The sequence below is a fragment of the Ornithorhynchus anatinus genome, chromosome 9 (assembly GCF_004115215.2).
Source record: "Ornithorhynchus anatinus isolate Pmale09 chromosome 9, mOrnAna1.pri.v4, whole genome shotgun sequence".
Lineage (NCBI taxonomy): Eukaryota > Metazoa > Chordata > Mammalia > Monotremata > Ornithorhynchidae > Ornithorhynchus > Ornithorhynchus anatinus.
Window position 1 is genome coordinate 14,673,258 of NC_041736.1, and position 24,711 is coordinate 14,697,968.

Consider the following 24,711-nt stretch of genomic DNA (forward strand, 5'->3'; position numbering starts at 1 on the left):
GAGACAGGGATTTTGTCCAACCTAACTGACTTTTACCTTCCCCAGCATTTAGAACCATGTGTGACACGTAGTAAGTGCTTAACAAATACCATCAAACAAACTTGAACTTCGTAGTGAATCTCCTGGAAACAGTGCAGCTCTAGGCAGCTGAAATATCCACTCAATTGTTTGGTTCACTCCAGAGAGAGTCTGACGTTTATTCATCTTCCCCTATCAGGGTACCCCAAAGATGATATCCTTGCCCTTGGCATTTGTAAAAGAACCCAGGCAGACTTGGAAAGCACAACTTCCCCTTCTTAAATTTAAAGGGCCCTCAAGTGGGCAGGGAGGACCAGGAGATCACTTTACCCTTAGCGCTACACACTTGAAATTGACTTTATATCAGAAATTGACTTTATGTAGACCAGATCTGCAGGGTACAGTGAATAATTGAAAAACAGGCCCCCGTTAGGGCCATTATTTATAGAAATGACTCTTTAATTGTTGTGAGTCTTCTACCAAATTGTGTTTTACCAACTGTAGATGTATATTTAGATAAATTACTGCAGTTGTTTAATATTAAAGGACCACTTTTTGGTTAGGATAACGTTTTACTAATCCACAAGGGTAGTGCTGATGTATCAGACATATACTTACCAGATGCTATCTGCATATTAACCAGCTGTGTCTTGTATTCCAAGTAGTTAGGAAAACGCAGCCTATTCTTATACTTGCTCAAAGTAGTAAATGTTTATGTTTTAAGCATTTGGCATCATATGAGAACTCTCTACCTGTTCATCTAAGCATCCCCTCATATTTCAAGAGAAATGCAATCCATGTTTTTTTCTTAAATCATACTAATTTTATTGCCAAAATGCCACCCAAGCTACAAGGATGCATGCTTAAGTATCTTGAGTAATTTTCTTAAAAACAAGAAGCAGTTGGGTCAGATTCAACCCCAAAGATATGGGATTGTAAAAATTCTTCCTTAAAGTAAAGAACATCCTCCTATTTTTTATTGTAAATTCTTAAAGTAAAACTTTTTTCTGATTACCTATCTGCTTTTAACAGTGATTGGGCTGTCCTGCCTCCTGATCGTGTGAGGGCAACAGAAAAAGCATACATATACCACTTACCTCACTCCCCCTCCAAATTTATTAAAATCGCTAAGTCTAACCCATGAACACTAGGCCAGTCAATCAGTTGTATTCATTAAGCACCTACTTTGTGCAGAGTACAGTACTAAACATTTGGTACAGGACCAACCGAATAAATAAGTTGTATGATCTCTGCCCCCAAGGAGCTCACAGTTTATCAGGAGAGGCACATATGCAGTTATTCATAGATGAGAGGACGGAGAATTTAGGAAATGGCAACCCATTTTCCCTGTCTTTGATTTTTCAGGTCAGAACCTTCCAAATACTTTGAGTATCTATAGTATTGCTCCAGGTCCTTAAAAACCACCCCGTTATCTGAAGTCACAGTGAGGGTCATTCAGTTTCCCTTATGATTACCACTGTACAAACTTCTTATTCTTTGTCCCATTCTTCCCCATCTCCAAGTATTGTACTACATTGGGAGCCCAGGAACCAATTTGTCAGTGTTCCCTTCTTCGATGACCATCCCTATTCGTCCAGTTTGCCAAGGAGAAGTTCTTCCAGATGTGGTGGAAATTTTAGTTAGCCCTCTATGCATGTAGGACAAATAGGGCATGGCAGCAGGAACATCTCTATCTCCATAAAACATAGCTCTGTGATTTAGGAAAAGAATATTCCCCTTGTGCTTTTGTGGTAACTTGTATTAATATGAATTCAAATAATATGCTAGGGAATCAAACACAAAACCCAGTGGTATTCTACTGTGAAATCTCTTTCCAGCATAAAAAGCGAATACTGCCTAAGCCTTATAGCCCCATTCTACAGTGTTTTTTGTTTTATTTTTTTCCTCTGAATAAAGCATTACAGCATCGAGCTGGAGAAGTGTTCCAATTTTTTTACCACTCATTTGTATCTTCTCTTTGCATGTGTTGAAACAATCTGCATGCGATTCGGATGCAAGGTCTTATTCCTATACAATTTTGGGGCTAGGAAGGAACAGCATTTTCATTGTTAACAAGATTTTAGTTGGCTTCCACTGTATACAAAGGCAAGCTCTCTCCTGTCATGATGATCAAGAATTAAGACAGACACTTGACATGGACACAAGCAGGAAATATGTACAAAGATTGATCTACAAAGTAGAAATTCTTATGATATGGTATTTCTGTCAACTTTGACAGACCACATTTAACATCTTCCAGCTTTCAGCCTTTCTGTAGGATGATACCCTAACCATCCCCGAGAAACTGTCTGTCTATTCCTAAAGACCTCCTTGAACATCGTTTTCCTTAGTTCAAGCTCCAGAGGAAGGTGTGACTGAATAGTCTAATATACCATTTAGAAGTCCTTTCTCCACAACACTCATGTAAAACCTGTGCTTTAGATTGCAACTAGAAGCAGCAGCTACAGTATCTGGTGGTATTTGTGAGTGTGCCTCTCTGATTCACTTGCCAAGGACCTTTGCTCAGAAAGTCACTCCTTATTGATTGTTCCTTGCCAGATCTGTTGGTCAGAATCTTTCCCAGGTTTCCACAAACTATTCTTGTTAGTTTTACTTCATTCCCATACAGCAGTTTCTCTTCTCAAAGATGCCTTAGCGCACATACGTTAACATAGATGCCGCACGCAAGCAGTTCCAAAATATTTTCAGAAATATTTCCAAAAGTTCACTGGTTGGCGAGTTACACCATTGACTATTAATTTCTCTACGTGCATAGGTCAGAACAATATTAATAAAGCATGTAGGTTATCTCCCAGACTAAGGCTGATGATGGTGTTTTGTTTATAAGTGTGAAAGATCCATTAAGTCAAGAGTGCTTGAGGAACAAATGAATTATGACTGCCTTTCCTCTGGTTCAAGAAATAATAAAAGTGTTCCCTAGCTCTAGGATATTCATCATCATCAAAAAAAGCATTTATTAAGCACCCACCTGCTCCTGGAGCAGTACAAAAGTGACAGGAAAAGGATGTCATATTAACTGCTCAAAGTGCAATTTTTTTAATTCTCTTGGATGGATTTAAACAAGGTGACCCATTTAAAGTAGGCCTTATTTAGTGCGACATGGATTTAAAGAGGCTTTATTTAAAAAAAGGCTGGTGCAAAAAGGCTGGTGCTGTGGTTAACTCTGAAAATGATTAATCTCTGGGACTGGACAGACCTTAGAAGGCATTTAGTTCTAATTCCTTTCTCAAGGGGTATCAACACCTACTCATACAATTTAGAGGGTTGACTACCTGATTTTTAGAGATCTTCAGGAAGGAATATTTCCATGACTGTGTTCTAGTATTGAGACACTCTTGGAAGCAGTGTATTCTTAGGCAATCCAACATTCTTCCTATTAAACTATTTCTACTCATTCAGGGTTAATAAAAATAATAATTATGGTATTTATTAAGTGCTTACTATGTGCCGAGCACTGTTCTAAGCTCTGGGATGGATACTGGGGAGTCAGGTTGTCCCTCGTGGGGCTCACAGTTTTAATCCCCATTTTACAGATGAGGTAACTGAGTCACAGAGAAGTTAAGCGACTTGCCCAAGGTCACATAGCAGACAATTGGCAGAGTCGGCATTAGAAGCCGTGTCCTCTTACTCCCAAGCCTGGGCTCATTCCACTAAGCCACGCTGCTTCCCAAGGTTCTGTAGAGATGAGCAGCATGGTCTCGTGGAAAGTACACAGAACTGTGAGCCCAGAGACTGGGATGCTAACCCTGGTTCTAGCTCCAGAACTTTCCTGCTTTACAACTTTGGGCAAGTTCGTAATTTCTCTGTACCTTAATTTTCATGGCATAGTGGATAGAGCACGTACCTGGGAGTCAGAAGGTCATGGGTTCTAATCTCGGCTCCATCACTTGTCTGCTGTGTAGCCTTGGGCAAGTCACTAAAACCTGTCTGTGCCTGTTACCTCATCTGTAAAATGGGGATTAAAACTGTGAGCCCCATGTGGGATGGACTGTGTCCAACCTGATTGCTTGAGTCCACCTCAGCACTCATTATAGTGACAGGTACATAACAAATATCATAATTATTATTAAAATACCTGTCTTCCCTCCTAAGAATGTGAGTTCCATGTGGGACAGGGTGTGTGAACCATGTGATTATTTTGTATCTTCCCTGGGACTTTGCCCAGTGCTTGGCACATAATGCTTCATTATTATGAAGAACTGTTGTGACTTAGGTCAAATTTTGCTAAAGGCGTAATTCTTTCAAATTTTCTGCAGTTTTTTTCCTTATGTCTTTTTAATCTCTGTAATTCTTTTGGACCATCTGCAGTCTCTCCTCAGCCTTTTAAAATGTAGTGTTCAAAACCTGTTTACATATACATAACTGCCTTTCATTTAAAAAATGACACCACTAGTTAAGCCTATCAATAAGTATTTGAGTGCCTACTATGTGCAGAGCACTATACTAATGACTTTGGAGAGTTCAGCCGATATAGGAAACAGAATCCCTGCCAATAGGGACCTTACATTCTAATGGATTCCTGCATACAGATGGGCATGAAAAGGCCGATGACTTACAATCTACATGGTTCCTTTCAGTGCTGAGGCAGTAGCTACTTGGAGAAACCTATCTCCGTGAGAGGCTTTTTGGGTACTTGAGCTTGAAGCCATCACTCAAGGAGAATGATCCTTCTCCAGTTGCTGTCTGCTGGGCTGTTTGTCTACCTACAGTAATTTCCCCATACTCTGCTTTTTTTTTAAAAATGGCATTTAAGTTTTTACTTGGTGTTCAAGCACTGTACTGAGTGCTGGGGTAGATAGAAACTAATCACACTGGACACAGTCCATGCCCCAGGTGGGGCTCACAGTCTTAATCCCCATTTTACAGAGTACAACAAAGTTTTTCATTCTGTGGGGTTTTTTTTAAGTGGAATTTAAGCACTTAGTCAAACACTGTTCTAAGTGGTGGGGCAGATACAAATTAGGTTGGATGCAGTCCCTATCCCACATTGGGCTCACAGTCGAAGTAAGAATTGGAAGGATTGTTTATAGACTGTAAGTTGTGGGCAGGGAATGTGTCTGCTAACTCTTTTGTATTGTTCTCTCAGGTGATTAGTACCTTGCTCTGTATGTTGTAAGCTCTTAAAAAATAACGTTGAATGATTGATTTTACAGATGAGGAAACTGAGACAGTTTCCTTAGAAACTTAGAACAGAGCTTGGCACATAGTAAGTGCTTAAAAAATGCCATCATCATTATTATTATTATTATTAGGGAAGGTTAGCGACTTGTCCAATGTCACACAGCAGACAAGAGGCGGAGTTGGAATTACAACTCAGGTCCTCTGACTCCCAAGCCTGTGCTCTTTCCACTAGGCCATGGTGCTTCTTAATCGTAAGGTTGCGTTGGTTAACACCGTACTTTGATTTGTTCAAAACTTGTACTCTGCTCTCCCTCAGTGAGTGAACATCACTATGCAACAGCTGCTGAGGCATCCCATGAACATCTGTTTTTCCTCATGTGTCCCGCCTGGCAGGGTCGTATGTTCCACAGCTTCAGTGCTGCTAATCCTGGCCTGCCGTTTGATTTGAATATTATTCCTAAGTGATGCTGATGAAACTGCTCAAGCAGCTATGCATCCAAGGCCCACGGCTATTTAGAACGTTAGACACCACTACGGTGGTGGTATTTGTAAGCACTTAGAGTACAGGCCTGGGAGTCCGAAGGTCATGGGTTCTAATCCTGGCACCACCCCTTGTTTGCTTTGTGACTTTGAGCAAGTCACTTCACTTCTCTGTGCCCACGTAAGGGTAACAATGCAGCACCAGGATATCTGGTCTGGATCAGATGCAGAACCAGAGATGCTGTGGATGGAACTCCACACAAGGCCACATGTGTGAAGTTGGCACTGGATGTCTGGTGTGTCTCAAACTGAACCGTAATTCAAATATAAATTTCTATGGAAATATTTGTTTGGGGAAAACACCCTTCTCTAGTGATGACAAGCCAGAAGCTGCAGGTTAGCATCTTAACCAATGAAAAGGTGGTGGAACAAAGGGAGTGATTTTTAAAGCGCCTCGACTGTGTGAAGATTTTTAATGAAATTGGTTACAGTGGGGTTTTCTTACAGAGACGATCATCTCTTCTGAAGCTCATTCCTTTCACATTGGTTCTCAATTCAACCCTTTTACAATTTATTCTAAAATATTCTTTGTCTTCTTTAGAACATTAGCTCCTTGTGGGACACGGTCTCTTGGTTATTCTGTGCTTCCCAAGCACCGAGTACCGTGCACCCTCCCAAATGGGTGGTCTGTCAATGCTGCTATTACCATTGGAGGAAGATTTTCAGTCAGTTTGGTTGTTTTACCCTCAGATTCCATTGTTTTCCTCAGGTCCAGTCACTTGTTGTATTTTTAAATTTGCTCTACTACTCTTGATTAGTCAAGTCATTAAAGCTCACTGGTTAAAAAGTTATAATACTTGTATTCTACTACTTTCAGTGGTATCTAACATCTGTAGAGTGAGGGGAGGGAGAGTAAGGAGTTGAGTTAGCTTGCATTGATATTTCAACACTTTGGGAAGAGGTTTGTTGTTTTACTGGGTGATGTCTCATCATGCAGTAACTGGAACTGTAGCAAGTGTATTCTTGTGCAGTTTAAACTCTAGTACCATGCAAATCATGAAGCTTATGGAATGGGTTTTAAAGAAGTGTTTTGTGTTGAAACTGCTTCTGGAAAACACCATACTGTTGCTTTTTAGCTTTGATGAAAAATCTATACCTGCTACTTCAACACTAATGGACATTACATATAATGGGAGAGTAAAAGTGTGAAAGATGCAATTCATCTGTCAGAAGCTTGTTAAGCTTAGAAATCAATAGGATACTTATTCACTAAAGTCTCACCATAGTCGCTGAATGGAACTTCCTAAGAAAAGCAAAAGAAGATTAAACAAGGTAATAATTAATCTAAATATAGGAAAAAATAAATAGTTGTTGACAAATTGTTAGTGCCACTGTAGTAAAAATTGCTGATAAATTGGATGCCATTCTGTAAAATAGGTTAATCGTTTTAAACTCATGGCTGCTAAGTCAGCCTCTGTTTTTTTTCCCTAAGGTATACATATGATTTGAATTTCAAAAGAGCTTTAGCTGAACCAATTTTTCTTATTCTGTTTAATAAGGATTTAGACTAGAAATAAGTGTACTTCATATATTTTTTTAAGTCTTTGTAATCAAGTCCAAAAGTAGGCAAATCAATTCTCCAAGGATGAAAAACTTAACCACTGTATATATTTATGGGTTTCTAGGATGCTTCTGGTGTATATTAAAAGCAAAAGCTACACAACTAAGCAACTTTCTGAGAGGTAGCATGGTGGAAAGAGCATGAGCCTGGGAATCAGGGGACCTGGAACCTAATCCCTTCTCCACCACTTGTCTGCTCTGTGACCTTGGGCAAGTCATTTGACTTTTCTGTGCCTCAGTTATTTTATCTGTAAAATGAGGATTAAGACTGTAAACCGCATTTGGGACAGTCGCTGCATCCAACCTGATTATCTTGTATCCTCCCCGGTGGTTAGTACAGTGCCTAGCATATAGTAGTGCTTAAGAAATATTTAAAGAAAAACAAAAAAGGCTTTCTGTGCTTGATTCCTCATTTGTAAAATGGAAATAAGATTTCTGGGCTTTCTAAAATTAATTATGGTACTTGTTAAGCTCTTCCATGTGGCAAACATTATGCTAAGCACATGATAATCAGGTTGGACATAAACCCTGTCCCACATTAAGCCCACAGTCTAAATAGGAGTGGGTAAAATTTGATGCCATTTTATACATGAGGAAATTGAGACACAGAGAAGTTAGATGACTTGCTGCCCTAGGTCACAAAACAGACAAGTGGCAGAGCTGGCATAAGAGCCCAGGTCTTCTGACTCGTAGGTTGGAGTAGCTTTTTCTACTAGGCCACACTGCCTCTCTGGGCCACACTACTTGCCTATCAATGACATTTATTGAATGCCCACTGTGTGTTGAGCACTAGTCAGTGTACTTGGGAGAGTACCTAGGAGTGCCTTAAGGAGTTTACAGTCTAATGGGAGAGAAGCCTGATGTGACCAGGGATTGTCTCTCTTTATTGCTGAACTGTACTTTTCAAGGGCTTCGTACAGTGCTCTGCACACAGTGAGCAATCAATAAATATGATTCAACGACTGAATGACTGTCAGCTGCTAAAATTAATTTCAGGTAGGAGAAGACAACAGAGTATTGCAGACATAGTGCTGCTAGGGGAAGGGTAGCATTTAGATGAAGTGGAAATTCTGAAGTGGTAGTAGGGCATATAGAAAGGAGAGGTGAGGATTGATCAGGGAAGGTTTTTTGGAGAAGATGTGATTTCAGAAGGACTTTAAAGATGGTAGAGCATCTCTGCTTGGCACATAGGTGTTAAATATTGTTATTATTACTAGTACCACCATTATTATCCCAACTAAATCTATGGCATAATACTTTAATAAAGGAGCTGGGGGGGTTTGTTGTTGTTGTTGTTAAGGAGAGCTCTGAGATAAGCCCTAATCTCTGGAAAGAAGATTCTGATTTATGGTACTCAACATTTCACTGGGAGATGAGAGAAAGTTGGGTATTGGAATTGCAATAGGTCAGGCAAACAAACAGTGCACTGATTATAGTACAATCAACCACACAATTATATCTCTTATAGATTTCATAAACTTCACAAAAATACCCATTATTTTCACTTTCTAAAGGAATACTTTAAGGATTGATTTCTGTGGAGCACATTTAGAAAATGTCAAATCAAAAAAGGAAGTATCTCAGCGAAATAGAAGTCATTGAGCAGTATGCTTTCTGAATGATTTTATTTAATTGTTTTCACACTTTCACACTTCAGTTAGTTATGAAATAAATGGGAACCCTTCTTTCTCCAAGTTTAAACATTTACTTAAATATAGAAAGAAGAGGAGGCTGTGGTTTGGTCAACCTGATTCAATTTTTGTTTTATTAGGATCATGGAGGGAAGTCCAAATAATTTAATAACAGTCGGTTCTGCCATACTGATGCTTTCACTTTACTTTTGGCCAGAATGTTTTAAGGGAACTAGAGAGCATTCATCCAACTAGAATGTTTTAGATGTATCGGGCTGCAGTATAATAATAATAATAATGTTGGTATTTGTTAAGCGCTTACTATGTGCCGAGCACTGTTCTAAGCGCTGGGGTAGACACAGGGGAATCAGGTTGTCCCACGTGGGGCTCACAGTCTTAATCCCCATTTTACAGATGAGGGAACTGAGGCACCGAGAAGTGACTTGCCCAGAGTCACACAGCTGGCAAGTGGCAGAGCCGGGGTTCGAACCCATGACCTCTGACTCCAAAGCCCGTGCTCTTTCCAGTGAGCCACGCTGCTTCTCAACAGGAAGGGTTATGTGGATGGTGTGCAGTGTTGGGATGAGTGGATACTAAAGCACAACTTTTCCTTACCTTCTCAAGTCTTCATAAGAATGTAATCCCCTTGTGTAATGGGAGAATTAAGTGAGGTTGAAGAATGAATGTTTTCCCAGAGGATCCTGTAAATGACAAGAGGTCAGTTTTGTAGCCCATTCATTGTGAAAGGAAGGTTTTATGTTCATTGTGTACTTCCATTCTCTAAGTTATAAAATCTGATATTATTTAAGCAGCCAAATCCTAAGGTACAGGGGTTACAAGATGGAGAACGTGGTTGGTCTGCTGATTCCTGTGCCAGGGAGAACTGTTGTTGCTGCATTTTTCAAAGTCGAAAAAGTGAATTAATTAGCAATTTTGTGAGTCACCAATGTTGTAGTTACTTTCTTTGCCCTGTTATCTTTCAATCTGAATTCTGTCTTTCTTTAAAATTCTTGAAGCCAGTTTAGGATACAATGGAGATGTTTGCTTGCAGGGAGTATATCTTTCACATAAAATGCTCACTGTGATCAGTATTTTTAGCCAAGGCTAAAAATCAATCCCTGTTGCCCTCCATCTCCTCACTCAAAAAGAGAGTTGTTTGATTTTTTTTTTTTACTTTATCTCAGGAATATTGGCTGCTTTTAAGTACGACACTCAATCTAAAATATTTGAGTGCCAACTTTTGGCAGAGCACGGCACTAAGCACTTGGGCGAGGTCATCAGATCCAATCGCCTAGATCCATGATTCCCATTAATTAAAAACTGAGTTTGTCCTTTCTGCAGTGGATTTTAAGCACTGAATTTCCTCTTTAGCAGCTAACAGTTTAAAAAGGAAGTGATACCTGCTTTACTTCTAGTCAAAGGTCTTGGAAAAACTACGTGAACTCCAATGGTGGGTGCATTGCACCCACTCATTTTAAATTAAAAGGTTCTTTGATCCATCCAGGGTTAAGGTCACACACATGGTAAAAATGACAGTCTCACTTGGTGTATGAACAAAGAGAAAACAAACTTTATTGAAGATTTCCTTCCATGGTATTCATAGATTTTTCAGGCTGAGCACTGTGATGCTCATGTACATGTCACATCTGGCAAAGTAGATTTAAAAATGACCCTCAATAATAAAGTTGCAAAAGCATTAACTCTGGACAACAGTTGTTCTATTGAGGTGCTCTATATGAGTATGTTGTCTTTTTGAAACACAAAAATGTATAACTGAGCTGAAATTCTAAAAGCTGTGTAAGATATTTTCTTCTCAAACATCATATCTCTTCATTCAGATTCTGTCTCTTTAATAAAAACACATTTATAGCTATAAAAGGCCAATCCTTCGCCTACTTCATCTTTCCAAGCCATGGAAGTTCGGGACTGTCCCAGGTACTATACTTTCCCTTTATTTGTGGCAGTGTCACTGCTTCTCCATCTGTCAGTTGTGGCTCCTAAGTACAGTATGTTGCTATGGCACTCTTTTTCTTCCAAAGAATTTTCACATAGGTTGGCGCAATAGTATCACATCCCTTTTAGGCTGGGAGGGGCTTTACTGCTTTATTGCTGAATTTTACAAGTGCTTAGTACAGTGCTCTGTAAACAGTAAGCACTCAATAAATACGATTGAATGAATGAATTACTATTTTTACATTTTGTGGATGAGAAAATTGAGTCTCAGCTGGCATCAATATTTTGCATTTCAATATATTTGTATAGATTTTTGGTCCTAGCAACATCTCATTATTGCTAGACACAATGTGGTTAAGTTACTTGCCCAGGATGACACCAAACTTGCCTGAAACACCCCACCTCTCTCTCTTTCTTCTCATCCTTTATGACCTTCCCAACTACTATATTGCCACCTTTATGATTAATTGATTCTGTTAATTGCCCTCTCATCCTTTTTCTCTTAACTGCTTCCTGGTTCCGCTCATCTTTCCCCAGTGGTGTAAAGTACTCACATCATCTTTGCTTGCTCCCTTGCCAAATAGTAAGAAGAGATGGTATCTCCCTGTTATTTGATGCAATATCCAGGGGAGAATTTGGGGCCCAATTTTGTTTGATCTGCTTTGTCTCTGAGTTTTAATCATAGTTTCTTCCCAGTTGCTTTTTTTCCCCCAAGTTTGATTTCCAATTAAGAGCAACAGACATTATTCCATAAGGAACTATTCCTGTATGCTAAAGTCCAAAGAGCAGTCTTCCCCTCTGCCCCTCTACTGCAATACCTGAAACCATAACTGCTTAAGAATCCAATATTCTTTGAAATATGGCTAAAATCCATCACTCTATTATTAGAAATAAATTAATGCATACATTTTTCTGGTGGAAATGATAGTGTGAATACTCTGGTAGTTTGTTCTTTAACGAAGTGGTTGAGAGCTAGATTTTTGAAATCTCTTAGGTTCTTTCTTCATGGCAAACAGAAAACTTAAATTCTAATATACTTTCTTCCCAGGCTTGGTGCATTATTTGTAAAAACACCGGTAGACTCAACTTTGTCATTGTAGACCGAATTGTATTCCTTGCAGATTTTACAGCTATTTCAATTCCCTCTGCCAGGGAAGAAACAGCAGAGAGGTACTGCAGGAGAAATAAGGCTTTGAAGCCAGAGTCTGCAAGGATTTTTTTCCTTGGAAATTAATCTTGCCCATTGCGAAGCATGTGTTCGATGAATATCAGAATTGACTTGGTAATTTTGGACTTTCGCATCAGGTAATTCAGGATGTTCATTTTTTTCCACTCATAAAAGGAAAGTTGTAAACATCGGATATAGTCTAGAGCCACAGCCTTTAGGCAGATGTTACCCTTTAATTTCCAATTTATGCAGTATAAAGAATTTGCTTGAGGGCAGGAAAATGTGTTGGTTTAAAGCCCTGTCCACTGAGAGAAAGAGGCTGGGATGCTCTTTAAGTGAGAGCTTGCTGATTGTACAGGCTCTAGAAAGGCTGAAAAGTATATCTGCAAGTATTTAATATTTGCTCCCATTATTCATAAGGGAAAGACTATGGACATTTCTACTTTTGCCTAAGCTAAGTAAATCCAGGATTCTGTACTTACCCTGTGGAATTTTGAGTGTGTAGCTCTAGAACCTCCATGACTGAGTAGTGGCAAAATTTCCTGTGTTAATCAATCAGCCGAGGCTAGTCCAGTGAATTTAGCATTGGTTGCAGGGAAAATCTCACAAAATGTTTTAAGTGATAGGAGAATAAAGTACATTTTGATTAAGGATTACCAAGAAGGATTCAAGCAGCAGAGGTCAAGCTTAACGAACCTGCTGAAGTTCTTTGAAGATATTACTGCCATGATGGATGAGTGAAATTCTATAGATTTAGTATACATAGATATGACAAGGTTATCCACCAGAGATTAACGACGATATAGAAGACGTGGCCTGGAAGTAAATAGAGGATTGGACAGAAAATAAGTCAGGAAAAGTAGTTAAACTCAACAGGGATGGGGAAATTAAGTTTGTTGCCCAAAACCTATAAGAAATAGGATTGGATCTGCAGGTAGGTATCAGTGATTATCTTTTTTCACAAATAGGAAAAAATTTCTAAAATCTGATTTAGGATATCCTGGCCCTTACTGGTTTATTCTCAAAATTGGGAATAAACTGCAGCAATGCTCCGTTTTATATTGTTCCCATCGAAATGCTTTTCTGTAATAGCATTATTGAATTTTAATGCAGGATACTCGGTAGTGGTGCACCAGTTTTCCAGTGCATGCGCTGAACAGTGTGCGTACATTTCTGGGCACTCAGGGGCCCTTGTGCAGCACCAGTGCACACAGTTACTGTGTTTTGCATTGGAATTAGCTATTCCTAAATAGGTGTTAGGGTACATCACGACCTCAAAGCAAACCTCTGCTATGAGTGAGGGGAATATATCGTTGACATGCAGCAATCAGGTGATTTTTTTTCTTTCTTTTTTTTTCCCCTCCAGCAGAGTGCAATGCTGCAAGTAGAAGTTGAAGAGTTTATGGCTGGCTATTAAATTCAATTTGTCGAAGTGTCTGGATTCAGGTGAGCACCAAATCAATGTATACAGAGATTTTAGTGAGAAACTTAAAAAAAAAAAAGTATACAAATGTTTAGTTGCTTAAATTCAGTACCTTATTGGTCCACGTTTACATTTCTATTTGTTTATGAAAGTTTTAGTGTTGAATATTGTGCATTCATTACTTTTTAAAAATATATTCCCTATTTAGGTAATTTTTTGGAATTGGGAGAATGCATTAATGTGTTCTACATTATTTGCTATGGGAAATAATACTTCATTTACCAGTGTTCCGTTTAATGATATTTTCAGGGAACCCATTAGAAGTGCTAATCGGAGTTTTTCAGTATTGACAAGTACGTCGTAATGTACAATAAAGAGGAAACCAGTTTGCAAACATTTTCTAATATATGATGTAAAGCTACCTAGGTGAATGGAGGTAGGAGGTTTAATTTCAAAATAAGGGAAGTGAGAGAAATAGATAAGAGGACTCTGGAATCAGTATTTTAGGAAACAATTAAAGATAATTATAAAACCATTTAACAAGCAAAGAAATCAATTGGAGTCAAAGTGTAGAATAATTCAAGGAACACTAATGGATTGGCCCTCTACCCAAAGTTAAAACACCCGCATTTATTTGGTGATTTTAAACTCAGATGTCTATTCAGAGGTGCTTACGTTGAATGTGTTGATTAGTGATATGATTTGTCAATATAAAAAATAGATTTTCACATTTCTCTTCACAACAATGTTCCCATCCACATTTTATAGGGGGGCTAATTGAGGGCATACACAGGGTAAATGGCTTGCCCAAGTTCACCCCATTTATGCAGTAAGGACCTGGACTAGATTTGTTCACTCTAGGCAGTCCTACCTAAGTGAAATAGACACCTGCAGTGAACTGTGCTTCCTCCCTGGGCTCTTGAAGACATTCCCTAGCTCTTTCTGGAGCAGGAATGAAAAAAGATGAAATCAAAATCAGAAAAGTGTCAATAGGTTGAACCGAATAGCCTCTTTCACTTATTAAATGTTTACATCATCTGTTATAGGGGCACTTTGCATTTACCGGCTACATTATCTAACACACGGGGACCACTTAATTGCAAATATTGAATATTAGACATACAAGGAGTCTCATTTTCTGTCTCAGAGCACTAAGTGGTAACTGAAAAACCTGAAGGAGTTAACATTCCTCCCAGAGTGTCATTTACTATCAAAGAGTACTGAGGGTGATATTCAATATGCATAGCCTGCAACAGCCAATCGTATTTATTGAGCACTCACTGTGGGCAGATCACTATACTTGGCACTTGGGAGAGTACAATATAACAGAGTTGGTAGACACATTCCCTGCCCCCAGTGAGCTTACAGTCAGTATATTTGGCAGTATTTGAAATCTGTGGTTCAAATTCTATATTCAAATATAGGCTGGTTCCAATCAACTGCAGCACACAAAATCAGAGTTATGTTGTGCACATATCCAACATGGCCCGGGATTTGCAGCCTCAACTTGACATTACATCCAATCACTGCAGGGAAGACAGGTCCTTCCCCACCCCATACTCCATTTCCACCCCCTCACAACTGGTTACTTGCAGGGTGAGTTCTTTGCTGAAATGGTCAGCCGCCATTTGGGGCAAAGAGGTGTGGCTAGCTGAGTCCAGATTGGGATTCTTGCTTCCCTTCAGGATCCATCCCTCTCCCTCCCACCAGTCATCTTCCTGTCCCAATTCTACTGAAAGTGGTGGTGCTGGCATATGGCTTGAGTGAAAACCACATATGTCCTTGGCTTAAGTAATAATGCAGGGTGGGTGAAAGCTGAGGAGTTAGGGGGAGAGGGCCATGTTTGAAGGACATAGAAGTCAATTATAGTCCCTAGGAATAGCGGAAAAGAATGGCAGAGACTAGTGGGAAGTGATCAGCATGACTTTTTAATTGCTTGTAAGGGCTCAGTCGTCTTGTCAGGGTTGATTCTGGAACAGGAGCATGAAGAAATTATATTTAGCTTTTTGGAAAACCCTCCCCACCAATGCGATGGTTCCTCATGTGCTCACGTATTCAAGGATCGTATTCCCTAAACATCTGGGGTCTGTATAATCAATCATATTTAAGTGCTTACTGTGCACAGAGAACTGTAATAATATTGTATAGTGTATAGTGTGACAGAGTTAGTAGGCATGTTCCCTGCTCCCAAGGAGCTTACAGTCTAGGGGACTGTATAGCAGTTTAACCCAGAGGAAAAATTTTTTCAAAGAGAAATAACTCATAATGGGCCAATATAGGAACCTTCTAAATTTCTGGAAATGATCTGGAAAGTAGTGGTGATTGAGCAGCAGAAGGCAACCAGGGAAAGTACTGCACCCCTGGCACCCAGGAAGGGACAGTTGATAATGGATGACTCAGAGTTAACCCTTTTTTCCTCTCCTTTCTCTAGGGAAAAGATCACAAAGCAGCAAATCACTAGAGCAAGGCCCTATTTGCAATGAAAAATTAAAAAGGCAAACTAGTAAAGGAGATTTTTATAAAAACCTGGATGTATTTAAATCAGAAGGGTTGAAATAAGCCCCCTGAGTTATGTAGGAAAGTGGCAGATGCTGTGTGGACATGAGACTCTATTTCAAAATTTCCCGAAAAATAAAAAAATTTGCCCTTCTTTAAAAGATAGAGAAAAGGCAGACATTAGCTCATCCCTAATATGTTGGAAGATATTCAAGCAATCAATTTGTAGCCCCCAAGGAAAGCAATCAATCAATAGGGCTTTCTAGGTTTTAGGAAGGCAAGGTGAAAGGAACTGGGATGAGTTAACCTCGAGAAGAGAAGACTCAGTGGTAGCAGTGGTTTTCCAGCATCTGAAGGGCTTTTGGAGGGCAGAGCTGACCAGTTGGTCTGCGTTGTCCTCTGAGGGCCAAATAAGGACAGCGGTGCTTGTATCAGAGGAGGAGAGATGGATTTAAGCATAAACAAGAGCAAGTAGATTAAAGACTGGAATTGTACTCTTATTATGAGCAGGGAATGTGTCTGCTAATTCTGCTGCATTGTACTCTCCCAAGCGCTTAATACATTGCTATAATTAATAATGATGGTGATGGTATTTGTTAAGCGCTTACTGTATGCAAGTACTGATCTAAGCACTGGGGTAGATACAAGGTAATCAGATTGTCCCATGTGGGGCTCCCAGTCTTAATCCCCATTTTATAGATGAGTGAACCGAAGCACAGAAAAGTTAAGTGACTTGCCGAAGTCGCACAGCTGACAAATGGCAACCCACAACCTTTGACTCCCAAGCCCATGCTCTTTCCACTAAGCCACACTGCTTCTCAAATGCTCTATACATAGTAAGTGATCAACAAATGCTAAGGATTGATTGATTTTGCTACTGGTGAGGGATTTGGAATCTCCATTCTTCACTGCTTCCAAAGGGGAACAGACAGGCATTTACCATAAATGACTTTGTAGTCACCTGTTCAGAAGCAGAAGACTGGAGCAGATTGTCCCTTTTACGTCTGATTCCATGATTCGGGGGCCTGTTAAAAGTGCATACCAGATCCATCAACCAAGCAGTCTGATCAGGAGGCAAAGAAGATTCTCTCTCTTTTTTTTTTTTTTAATAATGGTATTTCTTAAGCACTTACTGTGTGTCAGACATTGTACTAAGTGCTGGGATGGGTACAAGCTAATCAGGTTGGACACAGTCCATTTCCTATATGGGGCTCATGGTCTTAATCCCCATTTTTCAGATGAGGTAACTGAGGCACAGAGAAGTTAATTGACTTGCCCAAGGTTACACAGCAGACAAATGGTAGAGCCAGGATTAGAAATCAGGTCCTTCTGATTCCCAGTCCTGAGGTCTGCCCTCTGGACCACAGTGCTTCATCTTTTCTGTGATATTTTAAAGCCCTGACTTTCAGTAGCAGTTTTAGGTCATTAGAAACATCCACAATTCCACCACTTTCCCCACCTTCAGAGCCTTTCTAAAATTGCATCTCCTCCAAGAGGTCTTTCCCAGCAAACCCCTCCCCACCGCATCGACGCTGCACTTGGCTGTCTACCCTTTAAGCACTTTGGTACTCTTCCCAGCCTCTCCAGCACTTATGTACATATCCTTATACTCTATTATTTCACCCAGCTGTAATTAATATTAATATCTGTCTTCCCTTCTATACTGGGAGCTCTTTGTGGGCAGGGAATGTGTTTACCAATTCTTCAAATTGTTCTCTCCCAAATACTCATTATAGTATTCTGCACACAAGAAGGACTCAGTAAGTATGATTAATTGATAATCATTGAGGTATATGTTGTTTACTCTATGGCAAGCACTGTACTGAGTACTGGGATATATACAAGATAATGAGGTCAGACGCAGTCCCCAGTCCTGTCCCATGTGGGCTCATGGGGCAATTGTTGCCGAATTGTACATTCCAAGCATTTAGTACAGTGCTCTGCACACAGTAAGCACTCAGTAAATACGATTGAATGAATGAAGGAATGTCCACAGAGGTTTCACACTTAATATTCCTCTTTGTTGAGAGCCCTCTGTCCTTAAAGAGAACTCCAAATTAATCCAAATGATACCTTGGCAACATTTTTGTTCTTCCTTCTCCACTTTCCAGTGTAGCATAGGGGATGGGAGATAACAGATAGCATCAGCTTGGTAATCACAGATCACATTATGTTTTTGAGAAGTGAATCTATTTTCCCAAAAGCCCCGTACTACTCACCCTTCACATCCAACAATCCACCATTCTGCCCACCTTCAAAGCCCTCCTGAAATCACATCTCCTTCAAGAGGTCTTCTCCAACTAATTCCTCCACACTGTATCAGCTATGACCCTGGTATTGTACCCCGTAAGCACTTTGATACTCTCATCAGCCCCACAGCACTTAGGTACACACTCTTATACTTTATTATTTCATTAAGCTGTAATTCATTTTAAGGTCTTTCTTCTGTGGACTGAAAGCTCGTTGTGAGCAGGGATCATGTCTACCAACTCTATTGTACTTTCCCAAGTGCTTAGGACAGTGCATTGCACACAGTAAATACTCATGAAATAGCATGGATTGATTTTTAATTTGTCCCAGGTGAGAAACTGGACACTCCTGCTAAACATGACACAGTTTATGAGCTCTAATATTGGATTTCACTGAACAAAATTTAGGATACTTTCTTTGAGTAGCAAAGAGAAGCAGCATGCCTCAGTGGAAAGAGCCCAGGCTGGGGAGTCAGAGGTCATGGGTTCGAATCCCGGCTCTGCCACTTGTCGGCTGTGTGACTGTGGGCAAGTCACTTAACTTCTCGGTGCCTCAGTGACCTCATCTGTAAAATGGGGATTAACTGTGAGCCTCACATGGGACAACCTGGTTACCCTGTATCTCCCCCAGCGCTTAGAACAGTGCTCTGCACATAGTAAGCGCTTAAATACCAACATTATTATTATTTGAGAAATACCATATATGCTCTGCACACAGTAAGCGCTTAATAAATATCAGTGATAATGATGAGGCATTTGTGTCAATTTGATCATCAAAGTCAAATACAATCTTGGTCAAAATTTGATTCTCTTCAAACAGCAGGGCATATAACTCAAATCCAAAGTGACAGATCCAGGAAAATATATCTGTGAACTAGTTCTGTCCACCCAAAGGAGTGACTGGATTGAATGGGCAGATTTTTAAAGAGAATTTTGTAACTGGAAAATCCATTTTGACCTTGCTTTACAAGCAGCAAATCTCAGACCAACCTGATGCTGGCAGGGAGACAAGCCAGATGATTTTGGATTTTTAGTACTACCTTTGAGCCCACCCCAGAATCCTAGAGCACATCCATCTGATTGGCCAAGGATTTTTTGGGCTCTTCCATCTTCCAGCCTGCTGCTGCCCTCAGAAGAAGCTCAGGAAAGTCTCCATCATCCAGGAAGGTTAGAGGGGAGTGTTGGGATACAGATTCATTGGGGGAGTAGGTGTCAAATTAGGTAAACTCCTGGGTCAGTGAGAAGGCTGTCAAGAGGAGCAGGTGGCCTAATGGAAGGAGCACACGCCTGGGAGTCAGAGAGCCAGAGTTCTAATTCTGTCTCCACCACTTGTCTGTTGTGTCACCTTGGTCAAATCACTTAACTTTTCTGTTCTTCAGTTCCCTCATCTGTAAAATGGGGATTCATACTGTGATCCTATGTATGGATAGGGACTGTGTCTAACCCAATTATCTTGTATCTACCCCAGCACTTAATACAATGCGTGGCACGTAGTAAGCACTTCACAGGTAACATAAAAAAAGAGGATCAAGTCTCAAGGCAGACATATCCAGACTATGTGGTTGAATCAGATAGATTCCCAGGGACTGCCTCAAAAAGCCTCTGTCAAGCAAAGTGTGAGTTAACAGGGCAGTTTTTAGGTGTTTAAATAGCTACAGAGTTCCTAGAGAAAAAGGAAAAGTATATAAGGAAGAAAAGAATAGGCAGAGTGACTGGGGAGTGTCTTTGGATTAATCATTAGTATTTATTGAGCACATACTGCTGTACTGTGTGGGAGAGTATGCTATAACTGAATTGTAGACATGTTTCCTGCCCACAGAGACCAGTTCTGCCAGCAAACCACCCTTAAACCGGGCTTGGGTCCAGGCCAGTGCTTGAAACCTACTTGGGCCAGTGAACTGTTGAGGACCTGTGGTGCAGAGGAGAGATGAGTGGCAAGCCAGTGAGCAAAGTGTTAGGTTGGATGTGGGCAGAGAGCTGAAGTTTCGGAAAAGAGGTCTACCACTTTCAGACTGGAAGTGCAGGAGGATCTTAGAGAAGGGAGAGACTCCTTAGAAGGAGCACCCAGGATTCCCAAAGAGTTGGAAAATTGGAGTCAGAGATTAATGTGGGGCCCTGATCCTACAGGACGAGGCTGGTCAATTTAATTTCCACGGAAGTAGGAGGGAAGCAATACATGACATTTGTCGGGGCTTCATTACGTCTTTTGACCCCAACTTACATCACTTTAACAATCTAAAAGTGCATGACCTTGGCTGTTGTTGCAGGGGCCCCAACCTTTTGGTTAATTTTGATAAATCAAGAAAACCGTACAAGCAGAGATGCAGTTCAGGAGGGATAAGTTCACTTGGGGACAAAAAGCAATCACAAATACAGGATGGGGAATGAATGACTAAGTATAAATACAGCCAAAAAGACCTGGGCATTATAGCCTTCCACAAACTGAATGACTCAGAAATGTATTGCTGTTATTTAAAAAGCTAGTATGGTACTCAGATGTATTGACATTTATGAGTCAGGACATAATCCTTTTGCTATTTTCTACATTGGTCGTGCCCTTTTTATAACTGGGTCCAGGGACATGGGATTTTTAAAAAGGACATAGGGAAACCGGAGAAGGAAAGCAAGAACCATTATTAAATGGATGGAGTTTTTTCCAACAATGTTGGGAAAGGCAGATAATGTGACCATTTTACAGTTTAGGGAACCAAAACACAGAGAAGTTAAGTGATTTGTTTAAGGCCCCCACAGCGGATTGGTGTCACCCAGTAAGATTAGAAATACAATTTGATTTCCATTCATGGATGTTTCCTGCTAGAGTATATCAGTCTTTCTGTGCACAAAGATTAAAGGAATTGGGGTTGTTTAGTTTGAGAGAGAAGTTTATGGAATGACCGTAGTTGCCTCCTAGTTGTATGAAGACGACGTTAGCCAATTGTTCTCCATGTACCCAGAAAAGAGTTTTGCAGGAACCTAAGGGTTTATTTTAAAGCAGAAGTTTTGGTTGGATATGAAGTAGGACCTTTCTGTTGTAAAATCAGAGTTACCAAGTGTTCTTGAAGATGGTGCCACTGATTGTCAGATGTCCGAGGCTGTGGCTGATTCACGATCCCTTTCCTCACTTTAAGCATGAAAAGATTGTCCTTTGCCTGTGCAATGCCATATACACTGTCTGTCTAATCTGTGTTCTAACCTGTCTCTTGATGTTCCCAAAGCTTCTCCTCAAGGAGAGCATTTCCACCCCGGATTGTCACATGCCAAGCTCTTGGCTGCCGTTGTCTCCCAAGAACCTACTTTCGTTTGAGGTTGTGTTTCAGTATGTCATTGAACTGTTTGCTCTCTTCTCGCTATTTGTATGGGCCCCATTTAAATTAATCATCCAGCGTTGATTAGGTACCCTGCTCTCATCCATTCTCCTCATACATCTCTAGAACAGATTCCTGAAAGAGGTTGGAAAGTCATGTGTGGCGATCTCAAGGGAAAAAGACACACCTATTTTACTTCTAAGGTGTGCTAATTCACTAGCCTGGAAGCATGACGCTGGACCCAACTTCTAGCATTATGAGTCTAATAGACGTAAGCTCCCCTTTAGACTGTAAGCTTGTTATGGGCAGGGAATGTGTCTCCTAATTCTGTTGTATTATACTTTCCTAAGCGCTTAGTACAGTGCTCTGCACATAGTGAGCACTCAATAAATATAATTTATTTATTATATTGCCAGGCTAGCCATGAATTAACAACAACAAAAAAAAGACCCCCAAACTATCCATTCCAGTTATCATTAGCTGGCCAGTGAGTCAGTGCCTTTAAGATACGGATGAAATACTTTTTCAAGTTGTAGTTTCATTATCTATGTACTGATTCAGCCAAAATCAAATAGCTATTCTTCATTAAATTTAGAAAATGTAGACCTCTAAATCAAACCTTTCAGGACAGAAATGGGATTTTTTTCAATAGAATCTTTTTAGATGCTATCTTTTTTAGAACAGTATAGAATGTGACTCAATTGAGAGATCCTTATTTTTCTCTTTACTCACTTGTAAATTCTAACAACTAGATGGGAAGGCAGTATGGTGTAGTGGGAGAGCTGTGGCCCTTTAAGTTGGAGGTCTCAGGTTCTAGTCCCAGCTCTGCTACCTATCTACTGTGTGGCCTTGGGTGAGTCCCTTTACCTCCTTATGCCTCAGTTTCCCTACTTGTAAAATGGGGATAATAATGCCTGAACCCTACCTCACAGGGGTGTGTTAGTGAGCAAATTAAAATACTAATGGCAGGTGTTTGGGCAGTAAAAGCACCAGTAGAAACTGAGAAGCAGTTTGGTCTAATGGATAGAGAGCTGGTAGTCAGAAGGACCTGGGTTCTAATCCCAGCTCTTGGCCTTGGACAAGCTACTTAACTTCTCTGTGCCTCAGTTATCTCAACTGTATAATGGGGATTGATGGTGAGCCCAATGTGGGACATGGACTTTGTCCAAGCTAATCAGTTTCTAGCTACCCCAGCGCTTAGTACAGGGAATATGTCTACTGTTGTATTCTCCCAAGCACTTAGGATAGTGCTCTGCACACCGTCAGTGCTCAAAAAATATGATTGAATGAATGGCACATAGCAAGCACCTAGCAAATACCATTAAAAATGCTTGGGAAGAAGCAAATCTTAACTGAAGGAGGGACGTAGTGAGAGTAACACTGATGAAGTTGTAGGGTCCATCTTAGAAATGCTGGTCTCTACCTGTAAAGAGCAAGCCATGGACTCTGTCCAACCTGATTATTTTGTATCTACCCTAGTGCTCAGAACAGTGCCTGGCAGATAGTAAGCATGTAAGTACCATAGAAAAAATGCTGATGGACTAACTCCAAAGTAACAGTCATGGAAAAGAAAATGAGTAAGATTCATAAAATGGTTAGAGTTTCTAGGGCCAATCATTGGTCCAGTCGCTTTTCATTTTTAATCATAGGAAAATGTGTTTTTTAAAAAAGTGCTCAAAGCCTTGAATTACCCCCTTGGCTACCTAAGTCATACTTATCTTTTACAGCAGTCTCAGTCAAGGCTTCAGCACTTGAATATGTTGCTAAGATTCTTTGGGGGTTTATCATTTTTATTCCTGATTTTTTATGACAATATGTATCATTAAATATTTATTGAGTTATTATTGTTAAAATGTAAAATCCTAATTTAGAACCTTAGAGGACTTAAAATTCCTTTGGATTTAAATGAATTGAAAAATCAAACAAAATATTGGGGGTTGCCAAAGTCAGATATAACAATAGCTTTGAAATTTGACTGCCTTATTAAAATCATTAGGGTGAAGGTCATTGATAATAAGAATTTAAATGTAAAATCCATGGTTAAAGTGTACATTTTGCATATTTAAGTTGGACTGATTTTTGGAATCACTATGCTTTTACCATTTCTAATGTGTTACCTCTTCAAGGGACTTTTTAAACTTTTTATCAATCAAATATCAAAAATCCAGTAGGTAAATGAACTCTCTTACCAGAGGGAGAAAACTTGGTTCCATAAATTTCTATTGAGGTTGCAGACAGTGAGGTGCAGTGTAGACTTTGAGGTTCCTGTGGGCAGGGAATGTGTTTATAAACTGTATTATTCTCTCTCAATACCTTGCACAGTGCTCAGCACACAGTAAGTGCTCAATAAATATCATCGATTGATAGTATATAAAAGCTTTACTTCCCAGAACCAGCCAGAGAGCTTTAGTAATCAAGATTTTACTTTGAGAAGCATAAGCCTTGTGAGTTCCTTAGGAGACTGTCATAAACTCTCTCCATTTGCCCTAACTGAACTAGGTATTATTGGGTACCAGGCACACAGGTGTTTTATGAATCTGATTTACAGCCAGTTCTCCCTCTCCACCTTATTAGTATCTCTTTCCAACTAAGTTTGCACCACTGGGAATTCCTGGAGCTGCCTCCCCACCAAATGCCCAAATTTATAATCAATCAATCAATGGTATTTATTGAGGGCTTGCTATGTGCAGAGCACTGTACTAAGCACTTAGAAGAGTACATTGGTCAGGATTCAGCTAACAGGCTTCTGTAGATAATTTATTTCTCATTTAGGGGTTCTGGATAGCTCGTGGCATGACTTTATGCAAAGCCTCCCTCCTGAGAATGGTTCCCCAAAATGGTCCTGACTCTCAAGAGCTGGAATTATGGGCTTAGTAGCACTGTCCATTCTCGAGGCAACAAACAGTAAGCATGGCTTTTAATGTACTAGAATTCCTTGGGAAATACTTAATCTTAATGCAATCTTACTACTTGGGATTAAGTATTTCCCATATCTTGAATAAGGCTGGATGTCAGACTCTCAGATCTGACCTCATTTTGTGTGTTTTGGGGGTATTTTTTCTGTTTGTGGGTGCAAGGGAAAGCATCTAGAATGTGATATCGATGCCGGGTTGTAAAGATTCCAGTTTTTTGGGTGTTTTTGTCATCACCCCCTGGAACAGAATTACTTTAGTAAGAAAATATCTGTTTTCTCATCGTGTTTACCTCCATTTCATTTAAACAGCAT

At 40.0% G+C, this 24,711-nt stretch overlaps 1 protein-coding gene across 11 annotated transcripts in view; it reads left to right on the forward strand.

Annotated features, from left to right (window-relative positions):
* Positions 1-24,711, forward strand: part of B3GALT1 (beta-1,3-galactosyltransferase 1) — a 331,813-nt gene that overhangs the window by 120,094 nt on the left and 187,008 nt on the right. For 10 of the 11 annotated variants that reach the window (XR_005660357.1, XM_007671187.3, XM_029072023.2 and 7 more), the window contains one exon: positions 13,379-13,458. The gene's annotated coding sequence lies outside the window, so the exon portion shown is untranslated. The remainder of the gene's footprint in view (positions 1-13,378; positions 13,459-24,711) is intronic. The other variant, XM_029072025.2, reaches the window with a different exon arrangement.